This window comes from Protopterus annectens, chromosome 12.part0, assembly GCF_019279795.1.
Source record: "Protopterus annectens isolate FY-2018-M chromosome 12.part0, PAN1.0, whole genome shotgun sequence".
Lineage (NCBI taxonomy): Eukaryota > Metazoa > Chordata > Ceratodontiformes > Protopteridae > Protopterus > Protopterus annectens.
In genome coordinates this window covers 1,517,034,256-1,517,050,630 of record NC_056746.1, presented here as the reverse complement: position 1 = coordinate 1,517,050,630, position 16,375 = coordinate 1,517,034,256, and the positions used below count along the sequence as shown (strand labels likewise).

Here is a 16,375-nt window from a genome sequence, read left to right as displayed (position 1 = left end):
CATCACTCAGAACTAATCCCACCTTCCTTCCCAAAGTGGCATCAGAGACTAATATCAGCCAGTCCATAGACTTACTGGTTTTCATCCCAAAATTTACAAAAAAAGGAGAGTACTTTTGTGCTGGTTGGACATCCACAGACAATTACATTTTTACTTGGACAGAACAAACTTTTATAGAAAATCAGACCAACTATTTCTGTCATTTTCAGGACCTTGATTGGGCAAGTCTATATCAAAGATCACTTTGTCAAAATGGCTAAGAGAATGCATTACTTTTATATACAACCAAAATAAACTCAAGGTGTCAACTACCGTTAGACCTCATTCTGCAAGATCTGTTTCCACTTCAGCAGTCTTCCATTTTAGAGCTTCTATGGAAGACGTGCAGCTGCAAATTGGGCTATTACACATGCCTTTTGTTACTCATTACAAGTTATACATGGTCTCCAGGGGAAGAGCATCCTTTGGCTCTGTGGTGCTTGGGCATATCCTTCCTTAGGGCCTTCCAAGATCTAAAGTAACTAGGGACTCTGTCCCATCAGTCAAGAATGAATGAACATCCGATAAAGAAGTTATAATGTTCTTCGTGTTTCACTGTTGCAGTCATAACTGTAGGGTGTTCCTGCCGGCAGGCAGCCTGAGGTCGGCCAGAATCCCAAAGTCTTTGTCCGGCGTCGGCTGTTCCAGCAAGTACCCTGACGTCAGAGCGCAAAGCTGACAGCCGACGCCCTCTTCTCCAGTCTTTCTTGCCGTGTGGTGGAAAGCAGCTCGCAAGTCGTTGGTTGGCGCATTCAGAACAACGTGCTTTGATTGACTTTGGTCCGAAGTTTTCAACTTCTCTTCTCAAGCTAAGTACCACGTTGGGGAAACTTTTTTCTTGCTCCTCCGATGTCAGAAAAAGTTAATAATTGTATATCGTGTGGAAAACAAATACCTCATAAAGATTTCCACTCTTACTGTCTACCTTGCTTAGGCCCTGACCACGACGTTTCTTGCTGTCGGTTCTGTGCCAGGTTTAATTCGCGCACTATCAAGCGTAGGTACGATTGGGCCTTGAACTATTTTGGTAGATGATTTAATTATAGGATGTCGTCGGATACTTTACCGACAACCGGAATTCAAAAGAAACGCAAGTACAAGGATAGGCCTCCGAGGTCCAAACAGGATTCTTCGCAGCCGGAGCCAGCATCGGGTTCGGCGGTCGTCAGTGAGGCGCTTTTGCAGCCCCTGTCGTCCGCCACTTCTGAACCGATGGCCGACACGGACTCCCATGGGGAGCCATCTAGGCCTAATATTTTATCTGCTGCAGGACCTTCGGACGTTGCTCCTTCAGATAGGTCCAGAACCGCTGTGCAGGTACCGGCTTCTGAGGGAGTCTTCAGGCCTTCACATATAACTATTTCAACAAAGACAAACGCAAAGACAAAAACTCCTGTAAAACCAAGGGTTTCCTCTCAAGCTGCTTCGGATTCAGCTCCCAAGTCCCAGAAGCAATTGCTACGGATGGCTGAGGATTTACTTACAATGATTAGGGGTTCTAACCCTCCACCTGAAAAAAGGCCTAGACAGGATTTACCTTATGATTCCTCTGATCAGGTTTCTGTGTCTTCTGTCTCTTCCTCAGACCAGGATTACTCTTTTCCTCCGTATGAGGATTCGGATGCAGAGGACTCTATTCCCTCTGCTTCTCCCCCTGAAGATTTTTCTTTTGGGGAAACCTTACATGAGATGAGAGAGCATTTTCATTGGGAGGGTCAGGATTATTCTGCTTCCAAGAAGAGGCTCAGAGAATTTCTCCTTCTCCCACAACACAGACCTTTGGCTATTCCTCCTGTACTTGATATTGTGGATGATGCTTTCTCTGAAGCTAACCTGAATCCTGATTCCTTGCCGCCTGCTCCTTCTAAGCCTGATAGATTTTACAGAGTCCCTGATTCCCATCAATTCTTATTTAAGAACCCTTCTGCAGATCCTGAAACTATTTCTCAGGGTTCTAAAGCTGCTAAGGCCGCTTCATCTAAAAATCCTATGCCCTCTGAAAAGGATTCTCGTGCCTTGGATATGTGGGGCAAAAAGGTTTATACTTCTGCTACTCTTTCTATTAGAGCTTTAAATTGCCAGTTTCATATGTTTAAGTATCGGCAATTTCTTTTGTCTGTTTTAAAGCAAAGGCTTTCTACCTTTCCTGCATGTGCAGAGGACAAGGAATTACAGGATGTTTTGCATGCAACTGAACAGGTTAGCAAACATAGTTTACATTGTGGTTTTGATGCCTTGGAAGCTTCTTGCAGGGCCGCAGCCTCTGGTACTGTTATTGGGAGACATGCTTGGCTTCGGGAGCAGAATTTACCTGAGCAGGTTAAGGCGAAACTGTTAGATGCCCCTGTTCAACATGATGTTTTATTTGGATCCAAGGCTGAGGAAGTTATTAAAAAGATGGAGGAAAAAGCAAAATCTATGCAGACTGTCAAAGATTTCTTACAAGTTCAGCCTCCTAGATTTTCTAGAAATTGGCCCTCCAAAAATTGGTCCTTTCCCACTTCTGACAGGCCTCAAAGGGGAAGATATAGACTGTCTAGAGGCCGGATGCAGACGCAGGCCTCTTATAGGTCCAGACAGTGGACTGCTTCTTCACCCAGAAGGGGAGAAGACAGACCTCAATCACAAAGGAAGCAGACCCAATGACTCCCTCTGTTGGGCTACAGGTCCTTCTTGCCTGGAAGCTCCTCTTGGAGGAAAACTCTTTTTTTACCAAAATTGGACGCATATAACCCAGGACAAATGGGTTTTGGATGTGATTTTAAAAGGCTACAAATTCCACTTTCATACTCTGCCAAGGTCTTACGGTTGGCCAGATCTGCCAAAACATCAATGGTCAGAGGCCTTAAATCAGGTGTACGCTTTATTGGCCATGAGAGCCATAGAACCTGTTCCACACCCAGAGATGGGAAAGGGTTTTTATTCAAGACTGTTCCTGGTCCCAAGAAAACAGAACACATGGAGACCTATTCTGGACCTCTCAGTATTAAATATTTTTCTGGAAATTCCAAAATTCAAGATTCTTACCCTGCAACAACTTCTTCCCATGCTCTCCCAGGATGCTTGGATGGTGACATTGGACCTGAAGGAGGCCTACTTACACATTCCCATCAGACAGGAACACAGAAAATACCTCAGATTCAAGGCAGGCTCGAGACACTTTCAATTCTCTGCACTGCCCTTTGGCTTATCTACTGCACCCAGAGTCTTTACCAAGTGCCTGGCTCCAGTAGTTGCTTATTGCAGACTCCAAGGGATACAAATTTACCCCTATCTGGATGACTGCCTTATCTAGGCGGACAGCAAGGATCTTTTACTTCAGCATCTACAGTTTGTTCAGCGTCTCCTCCTACTACTGGGATTTTCAGTGAACACAAAAAAGTCACATTTGATCCCCTCTCAACAAATGATCTTTTTGGGTGCTCTTCTAAACACAAGCTTGCAAAAGGCCTTCCTGACCCCAGAAAAGCAAGTACATCTGGCATCAATTTTCAAAACCTTGGCTATTTTGACTCAGCTCACTGCAAGGAAATTCCTGCAGGCTTTGGGCTACATGGCTTCTTGCATACTGTTGATTCCAAATGCAAGGCTTCATATGAGAAAACTTCAATGGTACCTAAAGAGTGTATGGTCTCAGCATTACCACAGCCTGGATACAATGATACCTCTGAGTCTCTGCCTCCAAAAAGAGTTCCTTTGGTGGTCCAGGACTTGTGCTTTAAACGAAGGGAACCCCTTCCGTCTGCCTCAGCCTTTTCAGGTCATGACCACAGACGCTTCGGACTATGCTTGGGGAGCTCATTTTCTAAACAACTGCCAGCAAGGCTCTTGGTCAAAGAAACATCTTTACTGGCACATCAACCTGAAGGAAATGTTGGCAGTCCAACATGCTCTGCTAGCCTTCCAGAAACTTTTCCAACCAGGACATCTTCTGATTCGTACAGACAATACCACAGTCATGTGGTACATAAACAAGCAGGGGGCTCCCACTCTTACCCCCTTTGCAGACTAGCCATGAGTCTATGGGCCACAGCTCTATCTCTGAATCTGCATCTTCAAGCTCAGTTCATTCCAGGAAAACAAAATCTCTTAGCAGACAGCCTAAGCAGAAATCTTCTGGATCCCCACGAATGGATGCTGGATCCCAACTTATTCAACAGGATTACAACAGTTTGGGGTTGTCCACAGATAGATCTGTTTGCATCTCATCTCAATCATCAGTTGCCTCTATTTTGCACCAGGTCCTTCCAAAAAACGGCATGGAAAGTGGATGCCCTGTCTTTCAGTTGGAGGAATCTTTCGGGATATGCCTTCCCTCCTCTTCCTCTTCTGCCTCGGGTGCTACTAAAAATAAAACAAGACAGATCCAAGATTATCATCCTGATAGCTCCAAATTGGCTTCGACAGTTCTGGTATCCAACCTTAAGACATCTGTTCTTGGAACCTCCATGGATTCTACCTCTGTCTCCTTCCCTTCTGTCCCAGCACCAGGGTCAGATGCTACACTCTCAAATCAAGACTCTTTGCCTAGCAGCCTGGCTCTACAGAGGCCTTTGATTCCTTCTGCTCTTCCCAAACAAGATTTGGATGTTTACTTGGAAGCTAGGCGTCCTAGCACTAGAAAATCTTATGCTTCCAAGTGGAAAAGATTTTGTATTTGGATGCGGGATCGAGGTTCTGATCCTCTTCTACCTGACATTTCATCCATTTTACTTTACCTCTCTGAACTTTTGCTTAAAGGCCTCTCCTTCTCTTCCATCAAAATTCATGCTTCTGCTATCTTGGCTCATTTCAACTCAGATCCCCCCATTTTCTCTCATCAGCTGGTGAGACAATTCTTGAGAGGGGCTAAGAATTTAAGACCTCCCAGAACACCTCCTGTTCCTGCGTGGGATCTTAATTATATTTTGGAGAAGCTTACTTTACCTCCCTTTGAGCCTGCTGCTGCTTCAGATATCAAGTTCTTATCCTGGAAAACAGCTATTTTATTAGCACTGACTTCTGCTAGAAGGGTGTCAGAGTTGCAAGCTCTCATGGCTGTGGAACCATTCCTTATTTTCCACCAAGACAGAGTGGCCTTAAGGACCAATCCTACGTTTATGCCTAAGGTGATTTCTAAGGTGGCTTTAAATCAGACTATTCACCTTTCTACTTTCTTTCCAAATCCTCAAAACAAAGGGGAAAGGATTTTACATTCATTGGACGTACACAGACAACTACTTTTTTACCTGGACAAAACTAAAGATTTCAGAAAGTCTGATCAGTTGTTTATCTCTTATGCCTCCAGTTCTTTAGGCAAGGCGATTTCAAAACAAACCATTTCCAAATGGATTGCTCATGGAATACGGTTTTGTTACTCTCATTCTGGGAAACAGATTCCAGGCACTGTTAGAAGTCATTCTACTAGAGCAGCAGCCACTTCAGCAGCTTTTCTCAGAGGAGTTCCTACCAAGGACATTTTGGAAGCTGCCACTTGGAGTTCAGTGCATACTTTTCCTAAGCACTACTATCTCCCTTTGTATTCTAAGTCTAGGGCAGGTTTTGCCTCTGCTGTCTTGCAGGGTCTTCTGGCTGCCCCTTCTTCTGCATAACCTCCACCCTCCTTCACAGCTTTGGGATTCCACCCTACTGTTATGACTGCAACAGTGAAACACGAAGAACATAGTACAGTTGTGTACACCTACCATAAATGTAGATGTTCGAGTGTCTTCACTGTTGCAGTCGGGGTTTCCCTCCCACCTTCCCCTCTTATTTTTCTGTTTGTCTGTCTCCTCTTCCTTTGTGGTGTATTTGTGTTTTCTTTGGGACACCTACTGGATTTTTTGGGGAGCTTCTGACATCTGGGGCAAGAAAAGCTGGAGAAGATGGTGTCAGCTGTCAGCTTTGTACCTCTGCGCTCTGACGTCAGGGTACTTGCTGGAATAGCCGATGCCGGACCCAGACTTTGGGATTCTGGCCGACCTCGGGCTGCCTGCCGGCAGGAACACCCTACAGTTATGACTGCAACAGTGAAGACACACTAACATCTACATTTATGGTAGGTGTACACAACTGTACTTTCTTACCTTAACATTCCGTCTGTGTTGTCAGTCTTGATTAATTCTTGACATCCCACTCTCCTCCCCCCTCCAAAGACTCCTGGAGGTTCAGATGTAGTCTTGGGATGTTATAGGGTTATTCTTTAGACAGGGCATATGTGGATGTTTTTCGTGTTTCACTGTTGCAGTCATCACACTTTGGTTATCCTGCCAGTGGTAGCCTTCAGTCGGCCCGAATACCAGAGGCTTAGTATTTCTGCATCGGTTGCTGTTGCTCCAGGACTGACGTCAGGTCGTCAGTGGTAGCCAACACAATTACTTCAGTCTTTCTTGCCGAGGAGCACGAAGCAGAAGCTGTTTGCACGAGTGCCGGTCGGCCGCTACCTGAGTTTGCGTTTCCGAAATTGAAGTTGAAGTCTTCTAAGGCTAAGTACCCTGTTGGGGGTCCTTTTTTCTGCTCTAACCAGTCTTACTGCATCACCTGTTTAGGCTCAGAACATGACGTCCCTCACTGTATGTTTTGTGCTTATGAGGATTCAGATGCAGAGAAATCCATTCCTTCTGCCTCTCCTCCAGAGGATTTTTTATTTGGTGAAACCCTACATACCTAAGAGAGCATTTCCAGTGGGAATGTCAGGACTATCCTCAATCCAAAAAGAGACTTTGGGAATTTTTAAGTTTACCACAGCACAGACCTTTAGCTATTCCTCCTGTCCTAGATGTTGTGGATGATGTTTTCATGGAATCCAGTTTAACTCCTGACACCTTCCCACCTGCTCCCAGGAAACCTGACAGGTATTAGAGTACCTGACTCACACAAATTTCTTTTCAAAAATCCTACTGCTGACCCAGAGGTCATATCCCAAGGACCTAAAGGAATAAAAGCAACCACAGCCAAGTATCCCACCCCCTTTGTACAGGGATTCCCAAGCTTTAGACAGATGGGGTAAAATGTATGCACCTGTGCAACTCTTGCCATTAGAGCACTAAATTATCAGTTCCACGTGCTGAAACACCAGCAACATACAATGGAACTCCTTAAACAAAAAATATCTACCTTTCCAGCTTGTGCAGGAAATAAAGAATTACAGGAGCTTATACATTCTGCAAGCCAAGTTACTAAACACACCTTGCAATGTGGCTTTGACGCCATAGAAGCATCCTACAGGGCAGCACTCACATGTTTGGTATTTAGAAGGCAAGCTTGGCTTAAGGAACAGACCTTGCCAGACTATGCCAAATCAAAACTATTGGACGCACCATTGAACAAAGACAATTTGTTTGGCACCATGGCAGAAGAGGTCTTAAAAATGATGGAAAAAAAGCTAAATCTAGGCAGACAGTTTAAAGACTTTTTTGCAAGTCTAGCCTCCGAGGTTCAGTGGGCATTACCCCTCCAAGCACTGGTCCTTTCCATCCCCCTCGAGTCCAGCTCAGACAAGAACTAGGGGAAGTAGACCCTCCCCCCCACCCCCCCGACAGCAGTCTCATGGAATTTCCCTTATGGAAAGTACTCGCAACGATTTTACAACTCCACCCCTTACATCTGCCCATGTGTTTGTGCCCCTTGGAGGAAAACGCACCTCCCATGCAAAAAAACTGGGCCTCCATCACCAACGACCGATGGGTCCTCAACATAGTGTCCCAGGGGTACAAATTTTATTTCCACACACTGCCAACCCCAAAAGGGTTCCCAGATCTTCCTCCAAACCAGTCGGCAGAGGCCCAAAACCAAGTTCATTCCCTGCTCTCCATGAAGGCAATACAGCCTGTTCCTGCACACCAGATAGGCCAAGGTTTGTATTTCAGACATTTCCTGGTACCCAGAAAAGAGGGCATCTGGTGCCCAGTCCTCTATCTGTTCTAAACACCTTCCTGGTGATATCAAAATTCAAAATGCTCACCCTCCAGCAGCTTCTCCCTATGCTCTCCAAGGATGCTTGGTTAGCCTCCCAAGACCTAAAAGAGGCCTAGCTGCACATTCCTATCAGGGATTCTTGCAGGAAATATCTACATTTCAGGGCAGGATAAATGCACTTTCAGTTCTCTGTGCTTCCTTTTGGCGTATCCACTGCTCCCAGAGTTTTTACAAAATGCTTGGCTCCCGCCATTGCCTTTTGCAGATAAAGGAATATTCAAATTTACCCCTATTTGGATCACTGTCTGAATCAAGCAGACAGTCAGGAAAAGCTGTTACAGCACCTGACCTTTGTAAAGGACCTACTGACCTCCCTGGGTTGCACTATAAATGAAAGGAAATCCAAACTAGTCCCGTCTCAAAAAAATTGTATTCCTGGGTGCAAGCCTGGACACAGCATGCCAGATGGCGTTCCCTACTCAAGAAAAACAAGCCTGTCTGACAGGCTACTTCTCTCAACTAGCCACCAGAATCCAGTTATCCGCAAGGAAAATCCTGCAAGCTCTAGGGTTCATGGCTTCCTGAATTTTACTTATTCCATATGCCAGACTGCATACAAGGAAACTTCAGTGGTACTTAAAAAGTCTTTGGTGTCAACACACTCAGGACCTGAAAACTGTCATATGTATGATACCTTGTCTAAGGAAAGATTTTCTTTGGTGGGCAGCTGCATGCAACCACAAGGGCCTTCCCTTTTCACAAGCCCATGCCGCCCAGACTCTCTAACCACAGTTGCATCAGATTATGCCTGGGGTGCGCACCTGGACGGCAGGTGAATTCAGGGCCATTTGAGCCCAAATCAAATACATCTACACTTAACCAAACAGAGATGCTAGCTGTTCAGCACACTGACAGCTTTAAGACCCCATAGTCTCCCCAGGGCCTCTACTAATCAAAACATCCAACACCACAGTGATGTGGTACATCAGCAAGGAGGGAGGAACTGACTTTTATCCCATCTGCAGGCTAGCCATGACCCTTTGACGCATGGATTCAGCTATGCAAATTCACCTGCTAGCACAATTCCTGCCAGGCTCCCACAACTCTCTGGCAAACAACTTAAGCAGAAATCTCATAGACCCACACGAGTGGCAACTAAACCACAGCAACTTCAATCTGGTAACCCAGAAATGGGGTACCCCGAAGGTGGACCTATTTGCTTCCCATAACAATCACCAGCTCAGCAAATTCTGCACCAGGGAACCTCACAGCAAGGCCTGGAAAGTGGATGGCCTATCCTTCCACTGGGTAAACCTCTCGATCTATGCATTTCCCCCTCTACCTCTTCTTACAAGGGTACTACTCAAAATAAGGGAGGAAAAGCCAAGAGCAATCTTGATTTCCCCAGACTGGCCATGCCAACACTAGTACCCACTGCTGCGCAGTCTGTCACCCCTGCCTTCATAGCACCTACTTCAGATCCCAACTCTCCTGACCCAGCAGAATGAAGAATTCATGCATCCACAATTGCAGACCCTGAACCTGGCAGCCTGGCTTATTCCCTGACCTCTCCTCCAGTTGCCAGCCTAAGCAGGCAAGTCCTGGATGTTATAAGTGAAGCCAGACATCCCAGCTCTAGAAAATCCTATGCTGACAAGTGGAAAAGGCATTGCACTTGGATCCAGGCTAAAGGAGTTGAAACAGCACAGCCCTCCCTACCTCTCGTCCTGTATTACCTAGCAGACCTACTTCACAGGGGTATATCCTTTTCATTTAAAATTCATGCCTCTGCCATCTCTGCTCATTACAGCACAGAGCCACCTCTCACCTCACTCTCTCATCAAACAGTTCCTAAGAGAGGCTAATAATTTAAGGCTGCCCAGAAGAGTTCATACCCCAGCTTGGGACCTTAACTTTGTGTTGGAAAAGCTCGCGCTGCCCCTATTTGAGTCTGCAGCTTCAACAGAGTTACAATTCCTCTCTTGGAAAGCAGAGTTAAAATTCCTCTCTTGGAAAATGGCATTCCTTCTAGCTATCATTTCAGCTAGAAGAGTTTGAGCTAAAAGCACTCATGGCTTGTGGAGCCCTTCATCAATGTCCTTCAAGGATGCATCTGCAGTCCTTACAAATGGGTTGTCCTGTCGTCAGGCAGCCCTTCGGTCGGCCGGCCGGATTCCAAAGTCTGGGTCTGGCCTCGGCTGGTGTCGCACTTCACCCGACGTCATAGCTGCAGTTCTTCAGGTATAAAGGCATCAGCCGACGCCATTTTCCTCCGTCTTTCTTGCCGTGTGGCGCCCGAAGCAGAAGCTGTTCGCAAGTGCCGGTCGGTCAGAACCAGAGATTACTACTACAAGTACCGAAGACTTCTAAAAAGCTAAGTACCCCGTTGGGGACTCTTTCTTGCCTCAGCCGATGTCAGAAAAAGTGAATAACTGTTTAACTTGAGAAACAAATACCTCATAAAGATTTCCACTCTTACTGCTTACCTTGCTTAGGCCCAGACCACGATGTAGCAGCTTGTCTAGCCTGTGCTTCTTTCAACCGACGGACACTTAGACGTCGGTCGGAATTTGCTGAAGAGTTTTTCGGCTCCGATTTCGCTTACATTATGCCGTCGGTTACTCCGACTACACAAATTTCTAAAAAACGCAAGGAAAAGGACCGACACTCGCGGTCCGCGGTTTCGGCCGAAACCGCGGTTAAGCCAACCATGAAGTGTCTCAGTTTCGGCTGAAACAGAGTCCACGGTTCTTCCTTCGGCCGAAAGCTTGCCACTTACCGAGGCTTCATCCAGCCAGGCTGAATCTGCTACTGAAATCACACCTGCTCTTGCAGGTTCGAAGGATTTATCTGATACTATCCCTTTGGATATTTCTACCCCTGCACGTGGAGCTGCTAGGCCTCCTGCATCCATGTCAATTAAGGCCTTTGCCAGGGCTAAAGCAGCTAAAACTACCAAAACTGTGCCTGCTAAGACCCCCTCTCACAGGCCTAGCTCTAGTTCACAAATGCTTAGTCTAGCAGAGGATCTCATTTCTTTGATCCGGGGATCCCAACCACATCCAGACAGGGCCTCTCACCCACCTCCAGAGAAGAGGATTAGAGTAGAGCCCCCTGAGCCAGTTTCTTCAGATGGCTCCTCTGATGAATCAGATAATTCAAACTCTCCAGAAGGCCCCTTTTCTCCTTATGAGGACTCTGATGCAGAAGACTCCATTCCTTCTGCCTCTCCGCCTGAGGAATTTTCTTTTGGGGAAACCTTGCATGCTATGAGGGAACAATTTCAATGGCAGGGCCAGGATTTTTCAGACTCTAGGAAAAGGCTAAGAACCTTTTTGCATTTGCCACAGCATAGGCCTTTAGCCATTCCTCCAGTACTTACTGTTGTGGATGATGCTTTTAATGATGCTTGTACTGCTCCTCATTCTCTTCCTCCGGCCCCTGCTAAGCCCGATAGGTACTACAGGGTTCCGGACACACATTATCATTTGTATAAGGCCCCTTTTGCAGATCCCGAAACTATCTCCCAGGGACCCAAGGCTGTAGCAGCTTCTTCTACCAAAAACACCCTCCCCTCTGAAAGGGAATCTAGGGCCTTAGAGAGATGGGGTAAAAAAGTTTACACTTCTGCTACTCTTTCAGCTAGGGCCTTGAACTGTCAATTCCACATGATTCAGTATCAGGAATTTATGTTAGACCAATTAACAAAAAAACTGTCCTCGGATGAACCATTAGACAAAAAATCTGTACAGGAAATGGTACATATAACATTCAGCAGGTCAGTAATCATTCCTTAAAATGCAGCTATGATGCACTGGAGGCTTCCTTTAGATCAGCCATGACTGGCACAGTGATCAGAAGACATGCATGGTTAAAAGAGCAGTCCTTACCAGACCATGTTAAATCAAAGCTCCTAGATGCTCCCATGGATAAGCTCAATTTGTTTGGCTCCCCTGCGCAGCAGGTGCTGAAGAAGGTGGAAGAGAAAGCAAAATCTGTCCAGACAGTCAAGGATTTCTTGCAGGTCCAACCTCCAAGGTTTAGCAGGAACTGGCCTTCCAAGAATTGGTCCTTTCCAGACACCGCCAGAGCTCCGAGAGGCAGGAATAGGCGCTCAAGAGGCAGGGGTCAATCCAGAGGTGCCTACAGGGGACGTCAATGGCAGGCTAACGACCAATGAGGTACAGCCACAGATCCAGCCACCACCACTTCCACAGGACAATCACAGTGACTTGGCTCTAGCACCGCCTACCAGGGAACAACTAGAGGCACACTTAGGCGGGAAGCTAGCCTTATTTTCAGTAAACTGGCATTACATCACAGGAGACAAATGGATTTTACAGACAATAGACCAAGGTTACAGGTTTCACTTCCATACTCTACCAAGGAAGAGAGGAATGCCAAACCTACCTCCAAATCAGAAGACAGAAGCTCTAGAACAAATAACTCACTTACTAAGGATGAGAGCTGTAGAAAGGGTGCCATCTATGGAACAAGGGCAAGGATTTTACTCCAGACTCTTCCTGGTACCAAGAAAAGAAAACCAATGGAGACCTATTCTCGACCTGTCCGCTTTAAACACATACCTCATTGTTCCAAAATTCAAAATGCTGACCCTACAGCAGCTTCTTCCCATGCTGGGCAAGGAGTCTTGGCTGGTAACTCTAGATCTCAATGAGGCATACCTGCACGTCCCCATACGACCAAATTGCAGAAGATACCTCAGATTTCTTGCAGGATCAGAGCATTATCAATTCTCAGCATTGCCCTTTGGCTTATCTACTAAGCCCAGAGTATTCACGAAATGCCTGGCATCAGTAATTGCTCATTGCAGGCTTCAGGGAATTCAAATTTACCCTTACCTGGACGACTGCCTGTTACAAGCGGACAACAAATCAAATTAACAAAAGATTTGGAAAGGGTCATTCATCTACTACAAGCCCTGGGATACACAGTCAGTATAAAAAAGTCAAGGCTGATACCATCCCAAAGGATAACCTTCTTGGGTGCAGATTTGGACACAACAAAACAAATGGCATTCCTGACAGTAGAAAACAGGAGCAACTCCCTTTCTACTTCATGGCATTAACAAAGCAGAACCAGCTAACAGCAAGAAAAGTCCTGCAAGCTCTCGGTTACATGGCATCCTGCATAATATTAATTCCACATGCCAAACTACATATGAGAAAGTTACAGTGGTACCTAAGGAATTTATGGTCTCAGCACAAGCACAGCCTAGAAACCCAAATTCCAATAATTCCATGCCTGAAACAAGAATTCCAATGGTGGGCCCAGGCCTGTCAATCAAACAAGGGACTGCCCTTCCACAGCACTCAACCAAGCCAGACCATCACAACAGACGCCTCAGACCTCGGTTGGGGGCGCACATGCTGGACAAGTGCATACAAGGCTTATGGACTCAGGACCAGCTGCACCTACACATAAATCAAAAGGAAATGCTGGCAGTAAAACTGGCAATTCAGGCATTCAGACCATTTCTTCAACAGGGTTAACTGCTGATAAGGACGGACAACACCACAGTTATGTGGTACATCAACAAACAGGGAGGCACACATTCATACCCTCTATGCCGGATGGCAATGGACCTCTGGAATGTGGCACTGAGCTTCAACATTCAGCTACAAGCAATTTTTGTGCCAGGAAAAGAAAATATACTAGCAGACATCCTAAGCAGAACTACCACGGATGCCCACGAATGGATGCTGCATCCGGACATCTTCAAAACCATTACAGGGAAATGAGGACTGCCAGAAATAGACTTATTTGCATCCCCACACAATCACCAACTGAAAAAATTCTGCACAAGGACGTACCACCCACTTGCTTGGAAAGTGGTCTCCCTATCTTTCATTTGGACAAACCTGACAGCATATGCATTCCCACCTCTTCCTTTGATGCACAAGGTGCTACTGAAGATCAAAGAAGACCGTCCAAGGATCATCCTGATAGCTCCAGACTGGCCAAGGCAACATTGGTACCCATTACTGAGGAGTATGTCTCGGGAACAAATATGGCCTCTGCCCCTAGTTCCCTTGCTGTTAACACAGAACAACTTCAAAACCCTGCATCCAAACCTGAAAACACTGCAGCTGACTGCCTGGAACATTGCATAAGACCAAATAACCCAGATTTATCTCAAAGGGTTAAAGACATTATCTTGGAGGCTCGCAGACCCTCAACAAGAAAAAATTATTCAGCAAAATAGAAAAGATATCTCATTTGGAGTACTGCAAAAGGAGAGAATGTGTCACTGGTAAACATAGCTAACATCCTGGAATACTTGGCAGAGCTCTTCCACAACGGCCTGTCCTATTCTTCCATTAAGATTCATGCATCAGCTATTTCAGCAGAATACAACTTGGATCCTCCAGTATTCTCACATCCTCTGCTCAGGCAGTTTCTGAGAGGGACTAAAAATGTAAAGCCACCCAGGAAGCCGCCATTGCCAGCATGGGACTTGAACTTTGTGCTAGAAAAGTTGACACTCCCTCCTTTCGAGCCAGCAGCAACAGCACAATTACAGTACTTATCATGGAAAACTGCTTTCCTGCTTGCAATCACTTCAGCAAGAAGGGTATCTGAGCTACAGGCATTAATGGCAGTACAGCCCTTCCTGATCTTCCATCAAGATAGTGTCCATGAGAACTAATCCTACTTTTATGCCAAAGGTGGTCTCCAGGGTATCTTTAAATCAAGCTATCCACCTACCTACATTCTTCCCCAACCCACAAAACAGGGAAGACTGCTGCATACCTTGGATGTACATAGACAATTACGTTACTACCTGGACAGGACCAAGAGCAATAGAAAAACTGACCAGCTACTGGTAGCATATGCAACAGGAATGGAAGGAAAAGCAATTTCAAAACAGACAATCTCTAAGTGGATAGGAAATTGCATTAGATTTTGTTACTCCTACCATGGAAAGAAAACTCCAGAAAACATCAGGCCTCACTCTACAAGGGCTACAGCCACTACCACAGCTTTTTTACGAGGAGTGGCTACCAAAGACATTTTAGAGGCTGCTACTTGGAGCTCCGTGCATACATTTGCCAAGCATTATAATTTACCTTTATACTCCAGATCCCGAGCAGGTTTTGCCACTGCTGTTTTGCAAGGGATCTTAACTACACCATAATCTATTTCTCCTCCTCCCTCAGTTTGGCTATGGTATTCTACCCATTTGTAAGGACTGCAGATGCATCCTTGAAGGACATAGTACAGTTTTGTACCTACCATAAATGTAGATGTCCGATAGGCATGCATCTGCAGTCAGGATTACTCACCCTCCTTGCCCTCTGTGGTACTCCTAGGGTATTTGTCCATCTTGTAGCTAGCTGGGGGAATCTATTATGGTGTATTTGTTTGTATATATGTACATACATGCTTATTTTTTGTTTGCTCTCTATTTGGAACCATTTGCATTTATCCAAATTTAGCCTTCCTAGAGGGCACCTGGCATCTGGGGCAAGAAACACTGAGGAAAATGGCGTCGGCTGATGCCTTTATACCCGAAGAACTGAAGCTATGACGTCGGGTGAAGTGCGACACCAGCCGAGGCCAGACCCAGACTTTGGAATCCGGCCGACCGAAGGGCTGCCTGACGACAGGACAACCCATTTGTAAGGACTGCAGATGCATGCCTATCGGACATCTACATTTATGGTAGGTACAAAACTGTACTTTTTTCATGCTGACAGGGTCTCCCTCAGGACTAAGTCAACTTTCATGCCTAAAGTGGTGTCAGTGTGGCTCTCAATCTATTTATTCATTTGCCCACCTTTTTCCCTAAGTCTCAAAACAAGGGGGAAAGGATTCTGCATTCTCTGTATGTGCACAGACAGCTCAGATTCTACCTGGATAGGACTAAGATCTTTAGGAAAACTGACCAATTACTAGTCAGCTTTGCAGTAGGGCAGAGAGGGCAAGGCTATATCCAAATAAACCATCTCCAAATGGATAGCACATTGTATCAATTTCTGTTACAAACACCATAGGAAACCACCCCCTAAGGGGGTCAGGACACATCCCACAAGGGCAACCTCCACCTCTGCAGCTTTTCTCAGAGGGGTCCTTACCAGGGACATCCTGGAGGCTGCAACAGAGAGTTCTGTTCATAACTTCACCAAGCATTACCACCTGCCTATCTTCTCCAAATCCATGGCAGACTTTGCAACCACAGTCTTTCAGGGCATTCTAGCCAGCCCCAACGCTTCATGACTGCCTCCACCCTATACTTCAGCTTTGGGAATCAACCCGTGTATGATGACTGCAACAGTGAAACAAGAAGAACATAGTACAGTTGTGTACACTTACCAAAAATGTAGATGTTTGAGTTTATTCACTGTTGCAGTACTGGTTTCCCACCCTCCATCCGCCTTGTCTGACACTCTCTCTTCCTCACTCCTTACATGGATTT

The 16,375-nt window shown here is 45.8% G+C and overlaps 1 protein-coding gene across 1 annotated transcript in view; it reads left to right on the top strand.

The window, feature by feature from the left end:
- SEC14L1 (SEC14 like lipid binding 1) overlaps nt 1-16,375 on the top strand; it is a 1,962,612-nt gene that overhangs the window by 585,617 nt on the left and 1,360,620 nt on the right. The gene's annotated exons all lie outside the window — the stretch shown is intronic.